The sequence below is a fragment of the Somniosus microcephalus genome, chromosome 30, assembly GCF_052327205.1.
Source record: "Somniosus microcephalus isolate GS21.2 chromosome 30, FLI_Smic_1.0, whole genome shotgun sequence".
Taxonomy (NCBI): Eukaryota; Metazoa; Chordata; class Chondrichthyes; order Squaliformes; family Somniosidae; genus Somniosus; species Somniosus microcephalus.
Genome location: NC_141016.1, coordinates 33,064,719 through 33,085,942, shown reverse-complemented (window position 1 = coordinate 33,085,942; position 21,224 = coordinate 33,064,719). Strand labels below are relative to the sequence as shown.

General features: G+C 44.2%; 1 pseudogene; it reads left to right on the top strand.

Moving 5' to 3' along the window:
• LOC147098111 (scavenger receptor cysteine-rich domain-containing protein DMBT1-like) overlaps window positions 1-21,224 on the top strand; it is a 184,461-nt pseudogene that overhangs the window by 160,501 nt on the left and 2,736 nt on the right.

Genomic DNA, 21,224 nt, shown 5'->3' with positions numbered 1-21,224 from the left:
GTTTTGTGTATGGACATTCCTTAGGCGTTTCATAAAAAGCACATAAAAATTAAATAGACTTGTTCGCAAAATTGAAGCCCAAGGAATTAAAGGGGTAGTGGATGCGTGGATATGAAATTGGCTAATGGACAAAAACAGAGAGTGGTGTTAAAAGAATGTTTTTCATACTGGAGGGAAGTGTGCAGTGGTGTCCCCCACGGGTCGGTTTGGGACAACTGCTATTTTTGAAATATATTAATGACCTCGATTGTGCATAGAGGGCATAATTTCAAAGCTTGTAGATGATATACTTGGAAATGCAGTAACCAGTGAGAGCGAGAGCAGCAGATTTCAGGAGGACATAGACAGACTGGTGAAATGGGTCGACACATGGCAGATGAAATGTACCGCAGAGCAGTGTGAAATTATTCATTTTAGTAGGAATAATGAGGAGAGGCAATATAAACAAAATGTTTCAATTGTAAAGGTGATGCAGAAAGAGAAAGACCTAGGGGTTTACGCACACAAGACATTTAAGGTGGCAGAACAAGTTGAGAATGTTGTTAAGAAGGCAGCGGGGAGCCCTGGGATTATAAGTAGAGGCAATGACATTATGCGAATCCTTTATAAAAAAACTGCATAGGCCCCAGCTGGAGTATTTTGGCCAATTCTGAGCACCACATTTTAGTTATTATGTCGAGGCCTTAGAGAGTGTGGAGAGGAGATTGACCTCAATGGTACTAGGGACGAAAGACTTCAGTTACTGGCAGAGACTAGAGAAATTGAAGGTGTTCTCCTTAGAGCAGTGAAGATTAAGGGAGATTTCATAGAGGTGTTCACAATTATGAAGGTATTGATGAAGTAAATAAACGTAATCTGTTTCCAGTGGCAAGAGATTTGGTGACTATAGGACACAGAATTATGTTAATTGGCAAAATAATCAGAGCCGACATCAGAAAATACTGTTTCTGCAGCGAGTTGTTTAGATGTGGAATGCACTGCTGGAAAGGGTGGTGGAGGAAGAGTCCATAATATCTTCCAAAAGGGCATTGGGTAAATAATTGAAGTGGAAAAATGTGCAGGGCTATGGAGAAAGAGCTGGGGAGTGGTTCGAATTGGCTCGATCTTTCAAAGAGGTGGCACAGGCACGATGGCCGAATGATGTCATTCAGTACTGTATCATTCTATGTTTATATAAATGTAGGTGAGGTGTAGTGGATTTTTTTGAGGAGGTCCCTGAGAAGGAGGACAGCTTTGAATGTTCCTATATGGTCTTCCAGAAAACATTAGATAAGGCTTCGGACAAGAGATTATTCGCAAAAATAAATGTGTCCGATATTGAAGATGAAGTTGTAATGAATTAGAGTGGATAAAGGATTGATTAACAGACAGAAAACAGAGAGTAGGGAAAAATGGGTTATTTTCAGATTGGGAGTTTGTAACTAGTGGGGTGCCGCTAGGATTAATGTTTGTGCCTCAGCTATTCACAATCTGTATTAATGACTTGGATGAAGGGACCAAGTGCAATGTGTCCAAGTTTGCTGACGATAGATAGCTAGGTGGGAAAGTAAACTGTGAGGAGGACGCATAGAGCGTGCAAAGGGACATAGACTGGTTAAGTGAGTGGGCAACAAAGTGGCAGATGTGGTATAATGTGCGGAAATCAGAGGCAATTCACTTTGGTAGGAAGAATAAAAAAACAGAATATTGTTCAGTGAGATTTATGTGTCCTAGTACAAGACCCACAGTGCGTTAGCATGCAGGTACAGCAAGCAATTAGGAAAACAAATAGCTTCATTGCTAGAGGGTTACAGTACACATGTAAGGAAGTCTTGCTGCAATTATACAGGGCTTTGGTGAGATCAGGCGTGGAGTACTGTGCACAGTTTTGACCTCCATAGCCATGGAAGGATATACTTGCCTTAGAGGTGGTGCAACGAAGATTCACTAGTTTGATTCCTGGGAAGAGTGGGTTGTCCTATGAGGAGAGATTGATTAGATTGGGTCTATAGTCTCTGGATGTAAGAAGATTGAGAGGTGATCTCATTGAAATATATAAAGTACTGAGGGGTATGACAGGATAGATGCTGAGACATTGTTGCCCCTGTATGGAGAATCTAGAACGAGAGGGCATCGTCTCAGGCTAAGAGGTCGGTATTTTAAGACTGAGATGAGGAGGAATTTCTTCACTCAGAAGGTAATGAATCTTTAGAATTCTCTTCCCTAAAGAGCATATTCAAGGCTGAGAGAGATAGAATTTTGGAATCTAGATGGATAAAGGGATATGGAGATAGGACAAGAAAGTGACGTTGAGGTGGATGGTCAGCCATGATCTTATTGAATGGTGGAACTGGCTCGAGGGGCCGTATGGCCTACTCCTGCTCATTATTATTATGTTCTTTTGGGTTGGAAATTGTTTTAGAGGTAGGACCAGGGATTACGGATAAAGGGAATAGCTCTGATTAGCGGGTTAAGACAAGTTTTGCTCTTTACGGAACTGTACTGGGGCCTTAACTTTTTACCTACATATTTTGTGATGACTTGAATGAAGGAATGGAGAGTAGTATGACCAAGTTTGCAGGTGGCACTAAATTAGCAGGTGCACAAGTTGTACAGGTGGGATCAGAAAGTTACAGCAGGGCACAAATAGATCAAGTGAGTGACCGAGTCTGTGGCAGGTGCTGTTCAATGTGGGCAAGTGTGAAGTCATCCAAGAAAGACCAATCAAAATATATTCTTAATGGTGAGAGAACAGGAGCTGTGGGGAAGCAAATGGGTTTGGGTGCCCAGACAATAAAGCTAGTGCACAGGTGCAAGAAGAAGTAAAAAAGGCGAATGAAATGCCAGCCTTCATATCAAGGAGGCAGGAATACAATTGAGAGGAAGTGATGCTTCATTGTTAGTCAGACCCCATCTGGAGTGTTGTGTTCAGTCATGGAAGGATATAGTGTTCCTGGAGAGGGTGCAACGAAGATTCACCAGAGCGATACCAGGGCTAAAAGGTTTAAATTATGTGGACAGTTTCATAAATCTGGTCTGTATTCCCTTGAGGTTAGAGGTTGAGGGGTTATGTATTTGAGATGGTTAAAATGATAAAAGGATCGATGAGTAGATATGCAGAAAATATCTCCTCTGGTGTGGGAATCCAGCACAAAGAGCACATTCTTAAGGTTGGAGCTCGGTTATTCAGGAGAGAAATCATAAATCTGGAATTCCCTCCCCAAAAGGCAGTTGTGAATTTCAAGACAGAGATTAATAGATTTTTCTTAAGTAAGGGTATCAAGGGATATGGAGCAAAGTAGGAAAAGTGGAGTTGAGGTGCAGATCAGATCAGCCATGATGGATGAACAAACTCACGGGGCTGAATGGTCTACTCCTGTCCCTATATTACAGGTAGTCGTAACAGCAGTAGCGGCAGTAATAGTAGCGGTAAGAACAGCAGCAGTACTGATACTGAAGCTAATAGTTGTAGCAGCAGTAAGAGCATTAGCAGTATTAATAGTAATGGTAGCAGAAGCAACAGTAGCAGTAATAGTGTACAAGTAATACTAGCAGTAGTGGTGGGATTAGCAGTAGTTGTAATGGTGGCAGAAGTTCCATAGAAGTAGTAATGGTGGGAGTAGTAATGGTGGGAGTAGTAATGGTTATTGTTGTTGAGCTGGAACCAGGTGCGATGTGAATCCACCTTAAAGTGTTTTCCATTGTGACTCTGATAATTAACACGTTATTCGTTTTTAATAATATAATAATATTACTTGGTATTGTTATAATTAACATTTAGGTCACAGAGATCTCAGACTGGTATCCGGGGGCACCCGATGCTCCGGCCGGGTGGAAGTGCTACACGGAGACCAGTGGGGGACGCTGTGTGATGTTTACTTCGGTTTAGAAGACGCCAGCGTGGTCTGTGAGCACCTTCAGTGCGGGGCAGTCACCGCAACCCCGGGAGCATCTCACTTTGGGGCGGGAACCGGCCCAGCGTGGAAGAAAACTACAGGTGCCGGGGGAACGAGTCCCGATTGTGGGATTGTCCGGTTTCATCCTGGGATCAGTTTCGCTGCTCACATGGAAATGACACCAGTGTCATCTGCTCGGGTGAGTCCACTCAGTGTATTGAACTGAAATACACCAACTGTAGATGTTTCCATTGCCACTGAGCGAGTGTTTGTCGATCGATTTCTCGCAAGTGAGTTAGTAATGAACCAAAGGGCTTCAATGCAGCACAAGTGTAATCAATGACTGCCTCGTCTTCCGGTGTTTATCTCTGTCCGGGTGATTCCAGAGCATTACCTAGAATTCAGCAGAATTGGCTAAAACGTTCAAACAACAGTGGCGACACTGCTATAGAATCGTCAATCTGCATTTGTATTGAAACCACAATAAATGATACCAGTTAAAATATGAATCAACATTATAAAATGATGAGGGTGTTCCATACGATAGATGTAGATAAGATGTTTCCACTAGTTTGGATGACCAAAACTAGGGGACATCAATGTAAGTTTGTCACTAATGAAGTCAAAAATTAATTCAGGAGAAAACTCTTTATTTAGAGAGTGTTGTGAACGTGGAACTAGCTACCAGAATGGATAGTTGAGGGGAGCAGCATAGATGCATTTAAGAGGAATCTAGATAAGTGCAGGAGAGACAAAGGAATGGATGGATTTGCTAATGGGGTTAGATCAAGTAAGGAGGGGGTATTCCTATGGAGCATAAACACCGGCAGAGACCTGTTGGGCCGAATGGGCTGTTCCTGTGCTGTAAATAAATTGTAATACTTGAAACCATTCTAAATGCTACCAGTTTAAAATATTAATCTATATGCGATTCCCCGTAGAGATCAGTTGTATTGTCATTGAAAACTCCAAGTGTTAATATATTGCTCGATAAATAGTATGAGGTGATTTTAATATTCAATACACTGAGTGCAATATAATTACTAGTGATTGAAATACCTCAGGTTATATATCAGTGTGCTGGACCTCTGATTATTTCACGGGACCTCACAGTTCTCCCGGTGTCCTGGGTCACACTGATCGCTCACCAGCGCCGCCATCTGGTCCGTTATGTCAGTGCTGTTTTCAGGGCAAATTCGCTTCAGCGTTTCACACATTGGCACATGGGAACACTGGAGACAGGTGGAGGCCCATCAACCCTTCGGCCGGTCCCCCAGTGCCTATAAAGCAGAACTACTTCACTGGCTGCGAAGCGGTTTGGGACGTCCTGCAGTTTTGAAAGGCTTTACCAATTTAAATTTCTGTCTGTTTCATTCCGTATTGAATAAGATAAACTTTGAGCAGCTAGAACCCATTTCAAACCCGTGCTCCTGCCTTTGATCACAGCTCATATCAATAGCCGGCCTGGGCCGCCCGCCCCCAATTTGTTTTTAGCCGCTTTCCCCAGATTAGCCTCCAGAAGCAGCTCGACATCTCTCTAAACTCAATTCACCGAGAAAAGGTAATGGCGGAGAGGATCTGCCTACAAGCCTTGTGGGTAATTATTACAGAAATGTAATCATTAAAATTAATAATATTATGGGATATTTTGGCTCAGTTTAACCGTTGCTCTCAATGTGTTTCTTTTTGTAGATGAAGGTTGGCCGCCGAGACTGACTAACGGGGGAAGCCGCTGTGACGGGCGAGTGGAGATTTACTACAACGGCAGCTGGGGGAGAGTGCGGGACAACCTCTGGGACCTAAATGATGCCAACGTGGTCTGCAGACAGCTGGGCTGCGGCTCTGCAATAGCCGCTTATAACTCTTCAAAGTACGGAGAGAGTGAAGGGCCCGTGTGGGTGAATGATGTCCAGTGTGAAGGAAACGAGTCTCAGCTCCGGAACTGCAGCTCATTCACATTGAATCCATCTCTCAATGACAGCATCGGCGTAGGGGTCCTGTGTGCAGGTGAACAAATGGTTCTATTTTACAGAACCATAAAGGGGAATATCTAATCTGCTGAGAACTGTTTTAATACAGGTCACATATTCCTCTTTGTCTCTCCAACCACTTATTTAACTCAGGGGGTGACAGCAAAGCTAGAGCACACCGGCAGAACTGAAAAATAACAAGAACTTGCATTTATATGGCGCCTTTAACGAAAGAAAAACGTCGTAAGATGATTCACAAGGAGAAAACTGACATAGAGTTAAAGCCCAAGGTTATAGGGCAGGCGACTAAAAGCCTGGCCATTTGGGTAGGTTTCAAGAGCTGGTATTAAACCAGGAGAGGCGGCAGGTTTAGGGAAGGAATTCCTGATCTTGGGACCGAGACGGCGAAATCCACGGCCGCCAATTGTGCGCGAAGGAAACGGTGATGCACAAGAGGCCACATTTGGAGAACAGTAGAGTTCCCTAAATGATTAGGGATGGAGGCGGTTACAGTGATAGGGGGGGGGGGTCGAATCAATGAAGATATTTGAACCTGAGGATGGTAATTTAAAACTACAGGTTTTGGCGGACAGGAAACCAGTGGAGAGCAGTGAGCAGAGGGAAGCTGGTGAGTGTGACTTGGTGCGGGTCAGGATATCAGGAGTTTTCGGTTGAGCTGAAGGTTATGGAGGGCGCAGGATGGGAGGACGGCGTTTCAGCAGCACATGGGCTGAGGCAGGGACGGAGGTGAGCGATGATACAGAGGTGGAAGTTGGCGGTCTTTGTGATGGAGAGCACGTGGGATAGGAAGTTCAGCTCGGCTGTCAAATGCGCGCTGAGTTTGCAAATCAGTTCCTTTGTGCAGCATATAAGTGTAGACAGATGTGCTGGAGATTCACTGGTGTAAGTTTCATTATGCTGTGTATAAGTGTGGACAGATGTTCTTCAGATGTACTTGTGTAAGTTGCATAATGCAGTGTGTAAATTTGGACATATATTTTGGTTACGGACTGATGTCAGTTCCAACATGTTGTATTTACGTGTAGACAGATTTTGTGGGCTTGCACTTCCGTACGTTGCATTCTGCCGTATGCAATGAGCAGCGGAAATGATAAATAAAGCTCTGGATAAGAATGTAAGCTAGTAAGACGGGTGGGGGGGAGGAATCAGGTGAAATTAACATAGGCCTGAAGATAAAATAAATAGGAGATGTGAGTAAATGTCAGACCAAGGTAATGAAAACTGGATACATTAACGGTTAGGGAACAGATACACTTATAGAGCAGAAATATAAATTGATTGTTAAAAATAAAGTGAGTGGAACAACTAATAAAAACAAGTTAAATTGGCTGTACAACAATGTGCACAACATTCGAAACCAAACGGGAGAACTGGAGGAAATAAATCTAACGATGGAGAAATGAATAGAATGTTATGCTGAAAGGGTTAGAGGAAGTGGGGAGGGAGGAGGCACGTGTGGACCATAATACCGGGTTGGATATTTGGGCCGAATGGCCTGACTCTGTGCTGTACATTCTATATAATTCTACGTAAGATGTAAGTGCAGAGAGATGCTCCGGGATATAAAATCATGTACCTGTCACAGACACATAAAAAGCACTTTTTTATTAAACTGCAGAAGCAGCAATGTTTGGATTGAGTGATTAGATAAATGTAGATTGGAAGTATAATCCTCCTGCATTGTTCTCTAACAGGACACGTGCAGTTAAGGTTCTCCGACGGTGGAAGTCCATGTGCTGGGCGAGTGGAGGTTTATTACAGTGGGACCTGGGGCTCAGTTTGTGACGATTCCTGGGACCTGGCCGACGCTGATGTGGTTTGCAAACAGCTGGATTGCGGAAATGCGGTGGACATGGAACTTCCTGCTGCTTGTGGACCAGGCTCAGGCCCGGTTTGGTTGGATGAACTGCGCTGTTCGGGTAACGAATCGTTTCTCTGGGAATGTCCCTCAGCACCGTGGGGAAACCACGGCTGTGCTCATAAAGAAGATGTGAGGGTGGTGTGTTCAGGTAAGGGCGCTTTCTATCTGCTCATTTTCTGCAGGGTTATATGCGAGGCTTTACTCGGGAGTGTTTACATAGAATCTACAGCACAGAAACCGGCCATTTGACCCAACTGGTGTGTGTGATGTTTATGCTCCGCACGTGCCTCGTCACTCCGTACTTCATCTAACTCTATCAGCACATCCTTCTGTTCATTTCTCCCTCGTGTACTTATCTAGCTTCACCTAAAGGCATCTACGCTATTCGCCTCAACTACGCTATGTGGTAGCAAGTTCCACATTCTAACCACACTCTGGGTAATGAGCTTTCTCCTGAATTCCCTGTTGGATTTATTAGTGACTATTTTACATTTATTGCACCTAGTTTTGGACTCCCCACAATTGGAAACATATTCTCTATGTCTACCCTATCTATCCCCTTCATAATTTTAAAGATCTCTATCGAGACAGCCTTCAGCCTTCTCTATTCTAGAGAAAAGAGCCACAACCTGTTCAGCCTTATTTGATAATTCTAACCTCTGAGTTCTGGCTTTATTCTTGTAAATCATTTTTTGCACTTTCTCCCGTGCGTGCATATCCTTTTTGTAATATGTTGAACGGAATTAACTACAGCCCCCCAACTTGGTGTCCTCCATAAATTTTTAAATTGTACTTCCAAATCCCAAGTCCAAATCGTTTATGTAAATGATGAACAGCAGCAGACCCTGCACCGATCCCTGTGGAACACCAATTCTGAGCTTCCACCAGTCTGAATAACTACCTTTAACCGCAACTCTTTATTTTCTGCTTTGTAGCCAGCTGGCTATCTATTCTGCTACTTGTCCCCTGACTCCACATCGTCTGACGTCAGTCATGATTCTAAGAAGTGTTAACTTATGGAAGGCCATTTTAAAATCCATGTATATTACATCTACCACATTAACCTTGTGTACATTTTCTGCAACTTCTTCAAATAATTCAAGTAGGTTGGTAAAGCATGAACTTCTCTTTGAAATCAAGTTTGCAGCCGACACACAGCTAGCTGGGCGTGTGTGCTGTGAGGAGGATGCCGAGAAACTCCAGTATGATTTGGACAGGTTGGGTGATTGGGCAGATGCAGTATAATGTGGATAAATGCGAGGTTATCCACTTTGATGGCAAAAACAGGAAGGCAGATTATTATCTGACGGGCAATCGATTGGGAGAAGGAGAAGTGCAACGAGGCCTGGGTGTCCTTGTGCACCGGTCGCTGAAGGTAAGCATGCAGGCGCAGCAGGTGGTTAAGGAGGCAAATGGTATGTTGGCCTTCGTAGCGAGAGAGCTTGAGTACAGGAGCAATGATGTCTTGCTGTAGTTGTACAGGGACATGGTGAGACCCCACCTTGAATATTGTGTGCAGTTTTGGTCGCCTTATCTGAGGAAGGATGTTCTTGCCATGGAGGGAGTGCAGCGAAGATTCACCAGACTGATACCTGGGATGGCAGGAATGACGTATGAGGAGAGATTGCGTCGATTGAGCTTATACTCGCTGGTGTTTAGTAGACTGAGAGGGGATCTCATTGAAACTTATAAAATTCTAACAGGACTAGGCAGACTAGATGCAGGAAGGATGTTCCGGATGGCGGGAGAGTCCAGAACCAGGGGTCACAATCTAAAGATAAGGGAAAAGCCATTTAGGACAGAGATGAGGAGGAATTTCATCACCCTGAGAGTGGTGAACCTGTAGAATTCTCTACCAAAGAAGGCAGTTGAGGCCAATTCATTAAATATATACAAGAAGGAGATAGATATATTTCTTAAGGTTAAAGGGATAAAGGGATATGGGGAGAAGGCAGGGACAGGATACTGAGTTTGAATGATCAGCCATGATCTCATTGAATAGCAGAGCAGGCTCGAGGGGCCGAATGGCCTACTCTTGCTCCTATTTTCTAAAATTTCTATGTGCTGACTATTCTTTATTATATACAAAAGCAAAATACTGTGGATGTAGGAAATCTGCAATAAAAACCAATTAACGTGGAAATATTATGCAGGTCAGGCAGCATCTGTGAAAATTCAAACGTTTCATGTCGATGACCTTTCGTCAGAACTGGAAAAATATGTAACAGTTTTTTAAGCAATTACAGAGTCAGGAAAGCGGGGAGGGGAGGAAAGAACAAACGGGAAGTCAAGAAAAATTAAATGACAAAAGGGATGATGGTGCAAGGCAAAAGGACACGATATTGGGACAATAAAGAAACAAAAGATGGGACTAGAGAAGGTGTAAATTGGAATAGCAGAATCATCAGCAATGGCCGCTGTCTGATAATATTCAGGTATATTTATTATCTGAAATTTTTCAAATCAGTATTGAGTCCGGAAGGCTGAAAAGTGTCTAATCGATAGACGCGGAGCTGTTCCTCGAGGTAACGTTGAACTTCCAATCTCATCCCTTGCTGTGTTTTCACTATCCCGTCTGACCTATCCATCACTGACCCCGTATGATCAGCATCCACTTACGCCCCATCTCAATGAACTTCGAGCTCGGCACAATGCTGAGCTCTTTTTCCATCACCTTCACCTCCATACGCACTTCTCTGGCCAGAATCTTCCCCCACGTAGAGTATCCTTTCTTCCATCTTCAGTACTCTCGTTCCACCTGGATCCCTCCATCTAGACTCTTACACGCTCTAGATATTTTCATTGGGAATTGCCGGCGTGACATCAGCCATTTCAATTTCTCTACTCCACTCATTCACTCTAATCTGCCTCCCACTGAATTTGCGGCGATGCGTTTTCTCGGATCAATTCCTAATATTGTCATTAAACCTGCTGACAAGAGTGGCGCTGTTGTTGATTGGTGAACTGACCTCTAACTTGCAAAGGCTGAACGCTAACTCACTGAAACCACCTCCTACCTCCCACTGCAACATGACCCCACCACCGAACATCAGCCCATCATTTTCAAGATGGTCAATGGCCTCCTCTTCCCTCAATGGTCTCCAACGTCATAATCCCCCAACCTCACACAGCCCGATTCTACCTCCATCTCAAGATCCACCAACAGGACTGCTCTGGTACACCAACGTTTCAGCTTGTTCTTGCCCCACGGAAATGATTCCTTCCTATCTCGACGCTTTTTTCTCAACTAATCCAGGCTCTTCACACCTGTATCCATGAATCTTCTGACGCCCTCCATTACTTGAACCGTCTCCAGTTTCCTGGCACTAACCATCTCCTTTTCAACATGGACGTCCAATCCCTCTACACCCCATCCCCCACCAGGCCGGCCTGAAGATTCTCCACTTCTTTCCTGAATAGTGGGTCAACCAATCCTCATCCTCCACCATTCTCCCCTGCCTGACTGAAATTGTTCTCACATTGAAAAATAACTCGTTTGACTCCACTCACTTGCTCCAAATAGACGATTCTGCTGTGGGAAGCCATATGTGTCCTAGTTGTACTTGATTTTTCGTGGGATATGTGAAACATTCTTTGTTTCTTTCCTACTCAGGCCTTCTCCCTCACGTCTGTTTCCGGTACATTGATGACTGTATTGATGCCATTTCCCCCTTTGGTGCTGAACTGGAAAATTTCATCAACTTTACTTACAATTTCCATCCTTCCCGGGCCTTCACATGGTCCATCTGCGACTCTTCCCTTCCCTTCCTCAAGAACTCTCTCTCCATTTCTGGGGAAAAGCTATTGACCAATATCCACTATAAGCCCACTAACTCCCACAGCTAACTTAACTTCACTTCCTCCCAGGCTGCTTCCTGTAAGTATTCTATTCCATTCTCCCAGCTTCACCATCTCCGTCACATCTGTTCTGCTGATGCCTCCTTCCATCCTAGTGTTTCTGAAATGTCTTCATTTTTCCTCAACCGAGGACTCCCCTCCACCATGGTTGAAAGTGCCCTCAAAGTGTCCTTTCCATTGCCCGTATCTCTGCGCTCATCCCATTCCACCCTTGCAGAACCACGATAGCTTCCCCTTGCCTTTACCTTCGAACCCACCAGCCTCCACATTCACAGAGCAACCTCCACAATTTCGGCCATTTCCAGCATGATTCCACCAACAAACACATCTTCCCCTCCCCTTTCAGCATTCTGAATGGACCGTTCATTCCATGACACACTGGTCCAATCCTCAATCACACCAACACCCCCTCCCCTTCCCACAACTCCTTCACATCGAAGTGCAGGAGAAGCAACAGCTGCCCTTTTCACTCCTCCCTTCCCACCGTCCAGGGCTCCAACTACACCTTCCAGGTGAAACAGTAATTTACTTGTACTTCTTTCAATTTAGCATACTGTATTCGCTGCTCAAGATGCAGTCTCCTCACATAGGGGAGGCCAAACGCAGATTGGTGACCGCTTTGTGGAACCCCTCCGTTCAGTCTGCAAGCTGACACCAAGCTTCCACTTACCTGTGATATTTATTCTATGCCCCAATCCCACTCTGACCTCTCTGTCCTCAAACTCCTACACTGGTCAATGAAGCTCAACGTAAGCTCGAAGAAAAGCACCTCATCTTTCAATAAGGAACTTTACAGCCTTCTGGACTCAACATTGTGTTCAACAATATCAGATCATAACCTCTGCCCAAATGCTTTCGTGCAGTAGCTATTGCTGATGATGCTGCTATTCCCATTAACACCTGCTCCAGACAAATATTTTGTTTCTTTTGTCCCATTACCATCTCCTTTTGCCTTGCACTATCATCCATTTTGTCTCTTAATCTGTCCTGCCTTCCATCCTATCACAAGCCTTCCCTTTTGTTCCTGCCGTCCCCAATTTCCCCCTCCTGTACTTCCTTAAAAACCTTTTCCATCTCCAACGTTTTCCAGTTCTGACGAAGGGTCACCGTCTTGAGTCGTTAATTCTGTTTCTATCTCCACAGATGCGGCCTGACCTGCTGAGTATTTCCAGCATGTTCTATTTTTATTGTTTGTTTAATGTTCGATTTCTAGCTGTATTTCTATTAAATTTCTGAATAATTATCGACACTAGTGAACACAACCGGTGCAACATGTTTTGTGCAGTATGAACACACAGCGAGTTATCAATTGAACCACCTGGATATTTCTTGCTTCATTGACAGAGCACAAGGAGCTGAGACTGGTGAAAGGAAAGCATCGATGTGAAGGAAGAGTGGAAGTGTTCTACAATGGGACCTGGGGAACAGTGTGCTCGGAGAAACTGGATCGACATGATGCAGAAGTGATCTGTAAACAGTTACAGTGCGGCCCCCTCATATCTATTGAGTATCACACTCGGTTATTCGGAGCGGGATCCGGACCCATTTGGCTCGATGAGATGGAGTGTGATTCGGACGAATCCTTCCTTTGGCAGTGTCAGACAGACCCGTGGGGTGAACACAACTGTCATCACGGGGAGGATGCAGGTGTTGCTTGTTCAGGTAACACAAGGAACCTCTCAATGTGCGAGTGTTATTTCAAACATTGATGTCCAATACAGTCAGCATATTTCTCCTCTTAACAGAAGCCAAAGTGCCGGAGAGATCCCACAGTTCAAGGGTCTGCGATCGAGAATCTGGGTCTAAACATGAACATTCACCAGATGCTTCAACCTCTTCATTATACCAACTATCTGACTTGTATTCCAGGCTTGTACTAAATAAATAACAATAAATGATTCTCTTTGATAGACTCGGGACAACCGTTGCGCCTGGTTGGAGGCAACACCAACTGCTCCGGGAGAGTGGAGATATTGTCCAATAACAGCTGGGGCATGGTGTGTGATGACTCCTGGGATATGGCCGATGCCAATGTTGTCTGCAGACAGCTGGGTTGCGGCCCCGCTCTATTTGCCGCAGGAGGGGCCGCAATTGCCCAGGGTACCGGTCTTATCTGGCTGGATGAGGTGAAGTGCACCGGAAGTGAATCCTTTCTGTCCGACTGTCGTTCCTCACCACCAGGTCAACATGACTGTGATCACAAGGAAGATGCCAGTGTGATTTGTTCCGGTAAGGGTCGCAGGGGGTTTCCTCGTTCTGTGAATGTGACTGATGGATTTAGGAAAATAAGAACAAACTTTATATTTACAATGCAAAATCTTAATGTTTGAAGTTGCTGAAATGTTTGTGCAATATGTTCCACAGAACTCGATTTGCCTCCTACTGCTTCTCCGTTCACACCTGCAGGTACTTATCATTATTAGTACTATTATTTTTATTAATGTTAGCGTTCATATTAGTGGTATTGGTGTTATTGACATTTTCTTGGTTTGTTAATTTCTGAAGTTAACGTGAGCAGTTTTAAATTGACTGGAACATTTAAAATAAATACAAGGTGGACTGTGTCTGTGTTAAATCTTTCTGTAATCTTGTGATTAAGGACAGGGAGGTAAAAGCATCTCCCTCCCTGTTGCCATCTGCATAACCCTCGGAGTCCTTCTAATCTGTGAGTTGATCGCACTGATGGCGGTAATACAGAGAAAGTCAACACGAAGAGGTGAGGCTCAAATCTTACCGCTGAACTAACACTTGATCTCACATCGCTACATATCCTGGCGAGTCTGCAGTTCATTGCACTTTTCCATATGACGTACATTGGCTCCCGGTTAAACGATGCCTGGATTTAAAAATTCTTATCCTTGTTTTCAAATCCCTCCATGGCCTCACCGGTCCCTGACTCTGTAATCTCCTCCTGCCCCACAACTCCCCCCCACCACCCAGATATCTGAACTCCTCTAATTCTACACTTTTGAGAATCCCTGACTACAATCGCTCAACCATTGCTGGCCGTGCAGTCTGATGCCGAGGCCCTCAACTCTGGAAATCCCAGCCTAAACCTCTCCATCTCTCTTTCATCCTTTAAGACGTTCGTTAAAACCTACCTCTTTGACCAAGCTTTTGGTCACCTGTCCTAAAATTTATCTTTATGTGTCTCAGTGTCAAATTTGTTGTCTTAAAATACTCATGTGAAGCGCCTTGGAACGTTTTACTACCTTAAGGGCACTTCATAAATACAAGTAGTTGTTGTTTTTGAGTGTCACGTGATCGTGTTAGAAATAAATCTGAATCCGCTTTTGGCGAATTGTTCCATTCAATGTGCTGCCCGAATTAGTAAAATGGGACACTTAAAATGGAGAGTTATTTAAAGTGTCCACATTCACTGTCCCAGTTCATCAGCCGGTACATGAGATTCCAGAAGAAGTTACTTGCTGCAACAATGGAACAGAAAGTTTAATTGAACTGTTTGGGCTGTGCTTTCACTTATTTTCTGTTATTCTTCCTTTATCCATTGGGTATCCATTCCACCCTTTCAGTTTCTGGGTCCGGTTGCCCAATCTCGAACTCTCTGACCGCGTTCTGCCCACCATTTTGAGAGATGACAGTTTTAAAGGCCTTTCTGCATTCTCCGCTGATGATTCTACCTCCCAACACAACTATTCCACTCCTATCTCACCCACCCAACACATTCCTGCTCCGTGTACACAGCAAGGCTCCTCTCACACTGACGGGACATGCCAAAGAACCATCAGCTCCTCACTCGCGCTTCTAAACTGATGCTGTCCGCAGAGATCAGTCAACTTCACCCAGCTTCTCTTCAGCTGAACTCCCCGTGTGGCCCCGTAAGCGAGCGATCAACTGGAGCTCATTTCTCCTGATACCCCCTCATTCCCTCTTCCCGAGGTCAATACAACTGGCCGCAATCTGCTGGAGGTGAACATGTGTCTGCACAGAGACACAGACACACACACGGAATCACACACACAACTAACCTCCTACACATCCATGTTAACTGATTCTGGCCACTGACTATCACTATATCTGTAATTTGGATTTATTCGCTGATGAATTCCTGTGAAACGCGCGTGAAGTGAATCAACATGTTAATCTCCCCGCCCTCCCTCCAACAGGTGCTGTCACTCGCGGCAGGGAGTCACCTGCTGGTTTGTACCAAGCAATTTATGAAGAGATTGAGAATATTCCCCCCGGCGAGGATTCCGCTCAGACCCAGGGTTCAGGTCTGTATTTTTCGTTTGATATCGAATCTTCACTGGACAAATATCGCCTCCCCTTAAATACCCCTTTTAATGGTCAATGTACTGACTGGACACGATCAGCAGTCCGCTCACTGTCCCCATGTGAAGGAGTCCTGTCACAGTGAGAGTGTCTCTGTGTCCGTGTGTATAGTGATAGCAGCAATGGTTTGGGGAAGATTCCCACTGGTCAGTATTGTTCAAAGAACGGGTTTTTGGGTTGTTTCTAAATAGCGAGCAGAGACGCTGTTTCCATTTTCCACCCGGCTCCACACGGACTCCCTCAGATATCTGAGCCCAGGAATAATAAACCCATCGGCTGATTGTATTCTTTTATTTTATATTCATTCAAACATGACATGAAGTCACAGATCGATTGAAACCATCTTCATTCCTTCACTTATTGTCTTCCCTTTAAATATTGGGCCGAATATTCTGATCCCAATTGTGTGTACGCGCTGTGTAAGGCCTGCTTTTACCAGGATAAGAGTTGAAAAAAGTAACAAAAAATATTTTCACCCATTTATCATTTAAAAATTCGTTTAAAAAAGGTAAGTTTATTTTAAGCTCCGTAAAAAGCTTTAATTATTTTTTCAAAAAATTAAATTTTTGTTTAAAATATTTAATTTATTGTAATTTGAACTAATTTAAAAAAGGTGAAGTTTTTTAAAATTTATTTAATGTTTTACAGTGTTTTGGGGGTGATCTCCATTCATATATTTGACAGGTCCGTCTGTCACGTGCATAAAGGGAGATTCCCTTCTTTGATTGGCTCCCCATGGCCCACTTGATCCCAGGTACTCTTGTGTCTCTGGGATACCTGGGCCCTGTGTACTTGGAGTTGGAAACGCCCAGGAGCGGAATTATACGCACCTCAGGAGCCCTCAGGTAAGTGCGTAGATTTTTTCCAGATCAAAGGTCTCCGCACGCGGGAAGCCTCCGATCGCTAAATACGACCCATTGGCCTCGACGTTGCGGTCGGATGCTTGCTGTAGACGAACGCATCTGAACCGCAAGAATAGGACGCAGCTCCCTGCTGCCTCCAGACCCTTGGTCTGTTCCACTCCTGGGCCTGTAGGTGTCCGCCTGCAGTGGGCCAGTCCAACCAATCACAAAGGGGGATTCCTAATTTGCTTATGGGGATTCCATTTAAGTATAGAACCGCCTTAATCATAATGGCCCAGATTTTCCGGTGCTGATGACCGAGTACGTGGTGTGTACGCAGCCATTCGTGCCCCACAACTTCCGGGTTTCCACCATGCGCAAAAATTCGGAACTTGCGATCTTTCAAGTTTCAGCTCGACAGATCCACCGCATCCCGGGAAATGGACACAAAGCTGGCGGAGAGCTGGGCTATTTAACCAAATACTGCCCAGCGAATGCCCGTGAAACTCTTACACCTGGTAAAAGCAGGGGTAAGGACTTCTTTTTAAGAGTAAGACATTAAATAAATATTAAAATAGTTTTAAAAATTATTTAAACATAATAAAACTTTAAAATTAGTTTAGGTTATTTTTAGCCCCTTAAAAAGTTTACATTTATCGTTCAAAAATTTAAGCTTTGGCTTTAAATGCTTAATTACATGGTATTTTAATTAATTTTGAATGTGAAATGGTTTGTTTTTATTTAACTGGTGCGCAATTGTCTTTTTTAGTGGATTCCTATTCATGATTATGGGGATTCCGTCCGTGAACACATTAGCATAGTGGCGATTCTCCTTTATGATTGGTTGGGCTGGCCCACGTGATCCGAGAGGTGCTTGTGAGCCACGTGCGCCCTGGGTGTGCGCGGAGAGGCCCAGGACCGCAAGTGTCCGAACCTCCCAGACCATCAGGTCGGTTCGCACTATTCTTGCGGTTCGGAGGCATTCACCCGCGGGGAGCCCCCGACCGCAAATTGAAAGCGCAGTTTCACACCACTTAAATAAAAATAAATAATCACAGGTTCCAAATTAGTTGAAACACAATTTAATTAAACATTTAAAACAATTTTTCTTGTAGAATAAATATAAACATTTTTAAAGGTGCAAAACATTACCTGAAATAAATTAAAATATATACATCACTCTAAGAAATGTATTTCAAGAATTATTTAAACCCTTATGCTGGTAAAAGAAGGTCTTACCGCTGCGTTTACCCGGTCTAAGGCTTTCGTGGCCATTCGCTGGGCAGTACTTGGGCAAATAATCCAATTCTGCACCAGTGAATGTCAATTTGCTGCGGATTCGAACGATCGGTTAAACAGAATCTGGACAGATTGCAAGTTCTGGGTTGTCGGGCATCACACGCGGAACCCTGAACTTGCAGGAAACTTACGATGGATGGTGTGTACACCGTCATTGGCCGCGGAAAATCAAGGCCATCATTTCCTGTGTTAGCTGACCTTGGAGTCTCTGTCACGAACATTTCATTTTATTCCCTTTAAGCAATCCAATAAAAACTCGCTGCTTTTATGAGTCGACAGTCGCATTGACCCAGATTCCATTTCTATCGGTGACTGGATTCCTGTATCTGGAACACGTTCCTCGCAGGAAATCCTAACCTGTGATTGATTGTTTCTATCCGACTTATTCTAATAGATTGTATTCTGATATTTAACATTAATTTACACATTGTGCTTCAGGATATTATAGCAATAACGCTTATCGAATCGATGAAACCTTTGTATGGGCTATTTTTAGGGAGGGATTTAACCGTTAACATAAATCATTCCTTTAAAAACAGATGGATGAAGGAATCGGATATTGTCCTCCTTGCACTATTTTCTGACCCATGTGTGGGGCGGGGGTGGGGGGTCAGTTTGTGCCGTCACCGCCGGCGGTTTTAGAGTCTCTGAAAATGAAAGAGACAGTGGAAGGCTGGAGGGATCATGATCAGGAAACACCGCTCATTCGCTCTGTACTAAACAACTATGCTATACACTATTTTCTCTGCTCTGATATCCGAGATATTGCCTGTACTCATAGGCTGTACTGTATATTATTGTGTCTGACCGCTGGGAGGCCGTCATTTATGGTCCATCCTTAGTTGTACTGATAAGGTGGTGATGGGCCCTCCTCCTAAACCACTGCAGTCCTTGTGGTTAATAATCTCCAACAATGGTGTCAGTTACTTAATTCCAGCACATTGTCACAGGGACGATGAAGCTACTGGGCCGGAAATTGCGGTCGGAGGCTTCCCGCGGGCGAATGCCTCTGAACCACAAGTAAACTCCACACCTACCTGGTGCCTCTGGACCTTCGGACACTTGTGCTCCTGGGCCTCCAGGCATATGCCTTTGTCAAGGCCCACGTATCTCAGGAGCACATGCGGTGCGCAAGCATCCCTGGGATCACATGGGCCAACCCAACAAATCAAACGGGGATTCGCATTATGCTCATGGTGGCATAGTGGTTAGCACTGTTGCCTCACAGCGCCAGAGACCCGGGTTCGAATCCGGCCTCGGGCGACTGTCTGTGTGGAGTTTGCACATTCTCCCCGTGTTTGCGTGGGTTTTCTCCGGGTGCTCCGGTTTCCTCCCACAGTCCAAAGATGTGCAGGTTAGGTTGATTGGCTATGATAAATTGACCCTTAGTGTTAGGGGGTTTAAATACGTGGGGTTACAGGGATAGGGTGGGATATGTGTTGTTGTAGGGGTTACGGGGATCGGGTGGGATATGTGTCAGTGCAGGCTCGATGGGCCGAAATGGCCTCTATCTGCACTGTGGGGTTTCTGTGATTTCTGTGAAGGCTTGCATTTATATAGCGCCTTTCACGACAACCGGACTGAAGTACTTTTGGAGTGCAGTTACTGTTGTAATGTGAGAAATGCGGCAGCCAAGTTGCGCACAGCAAGCTCCCACAAACAGCAATGTGATAATGACTGAAAAATCTGTCCTTGTTATGTTGATTGAGGATAAATATTTACATACGCAATCCACATAAGTATAATAGGAATCCCCTAAATAATACATTTTAACAAACCTGCAATAAAAGTAAATCATCACATGGTCAAAATTCATTAAAATAAAATTGAATTAAACATTTAAAACGAAAATTTAATTTTTGAATAATAAATGTAAACTTTTTTCAAGGCGCATAAAATAACGTAAACTAAATTTAAAGCTGTTTATATGTTTAAATCATTTAAATAAATATATTTTTCTATGTATTTAAATGCTTACACTGGTACAAGAAGGCATTACTCCTGCTTGTACCAGGTGTAAGGGTTGTGTGGGCATTCGCTGGGCAGTAGTTGGGCATATAACTGAACCCGGCGCCAGCGAATGTCCATTTCCTGCGGATGAGCATGATCTGTCAAACAGAATCTTGACAGATTGCAAGTTCTGTGTTTTTGTGCATGTGCATCACATGTGGAAACACGGAACTTGTGGGAAACTTATGACCATGTATGTTGTGTGTATGCGATCATAGGCCCTGGAAAATCCGGGCCATTATGTTGTCTGCTCCGATGTCCTGAACAACCTCTCCAATAACCATCCATATTCTGTGTTTGACAGTTTTTGCTTCCATTGACTCGCTCAATCAGATTGAATATTACACCAGTAACATTTTGGGTGACACTGACCCGGGATCAGAAAATCCTGAAAGGAACTCCTCCAGTATTCAGGGTGGGTACATTTTTACTTCCTACAATCGCTTTTTTGGACTTCACGCTTTCTACTACCTAAAACCAACAACTAAAGATAACAGAGCTTACTTGCCGATGAATGACACTGCCAAGAACCCGTAGTACAGTGGTTTTAGTTACAAAATATTGTAGAAATAATTTGGATTTGAAACAAAATCATGTTAATTTCCCCCAATAGTCTAATGGAATTTTTTTTTCATTCCTGGATTGGCTGGCAAGGCCAGCATTTATTGCCCATCCCTAATTGCTCTTGAGAAGGTGGAGGTGAGATGCCTTCTTGAACCGCTGGAGTCCCTGTGGTGAAGGTACTCCCACAGTGCAGTTACGGAGGGAGTTCCAGGAGTTTGACCCAACGACGATGAAGGAATGTTGATATATTTCCATGTCCGAATGGTGTGCAACTTAGAGGGGAACTTGCAGTTGATGGTGGTCCCAGCTGCCTGCTGCCCTTGTCCTTCTAGGTGGTAGAGGTTGCAGGTTTGGGAGGTGCTGCTGAAGAAGCGTTGGCAAGTTGTTGCAGTGCATCTTGTAGATGGTACACACTGCAGCCACGGTACGCTCGTGTTGGAGGGAGTGAATATTTAAGATTTTGGATGGGGTGCCAACCAAGCGGTTGCATTATCCTCGATGGTGTGTATCTTAGAGTGTTGCAGGAGCTGCACTTATCCTGGCAAGCGGAGAGAATTCCATCAAACTCCTGACTTGTGCCTTGTAGATGGTGGAAAGGCTTTCAGGAGTCAGGAAATGAGACAATCGCCAC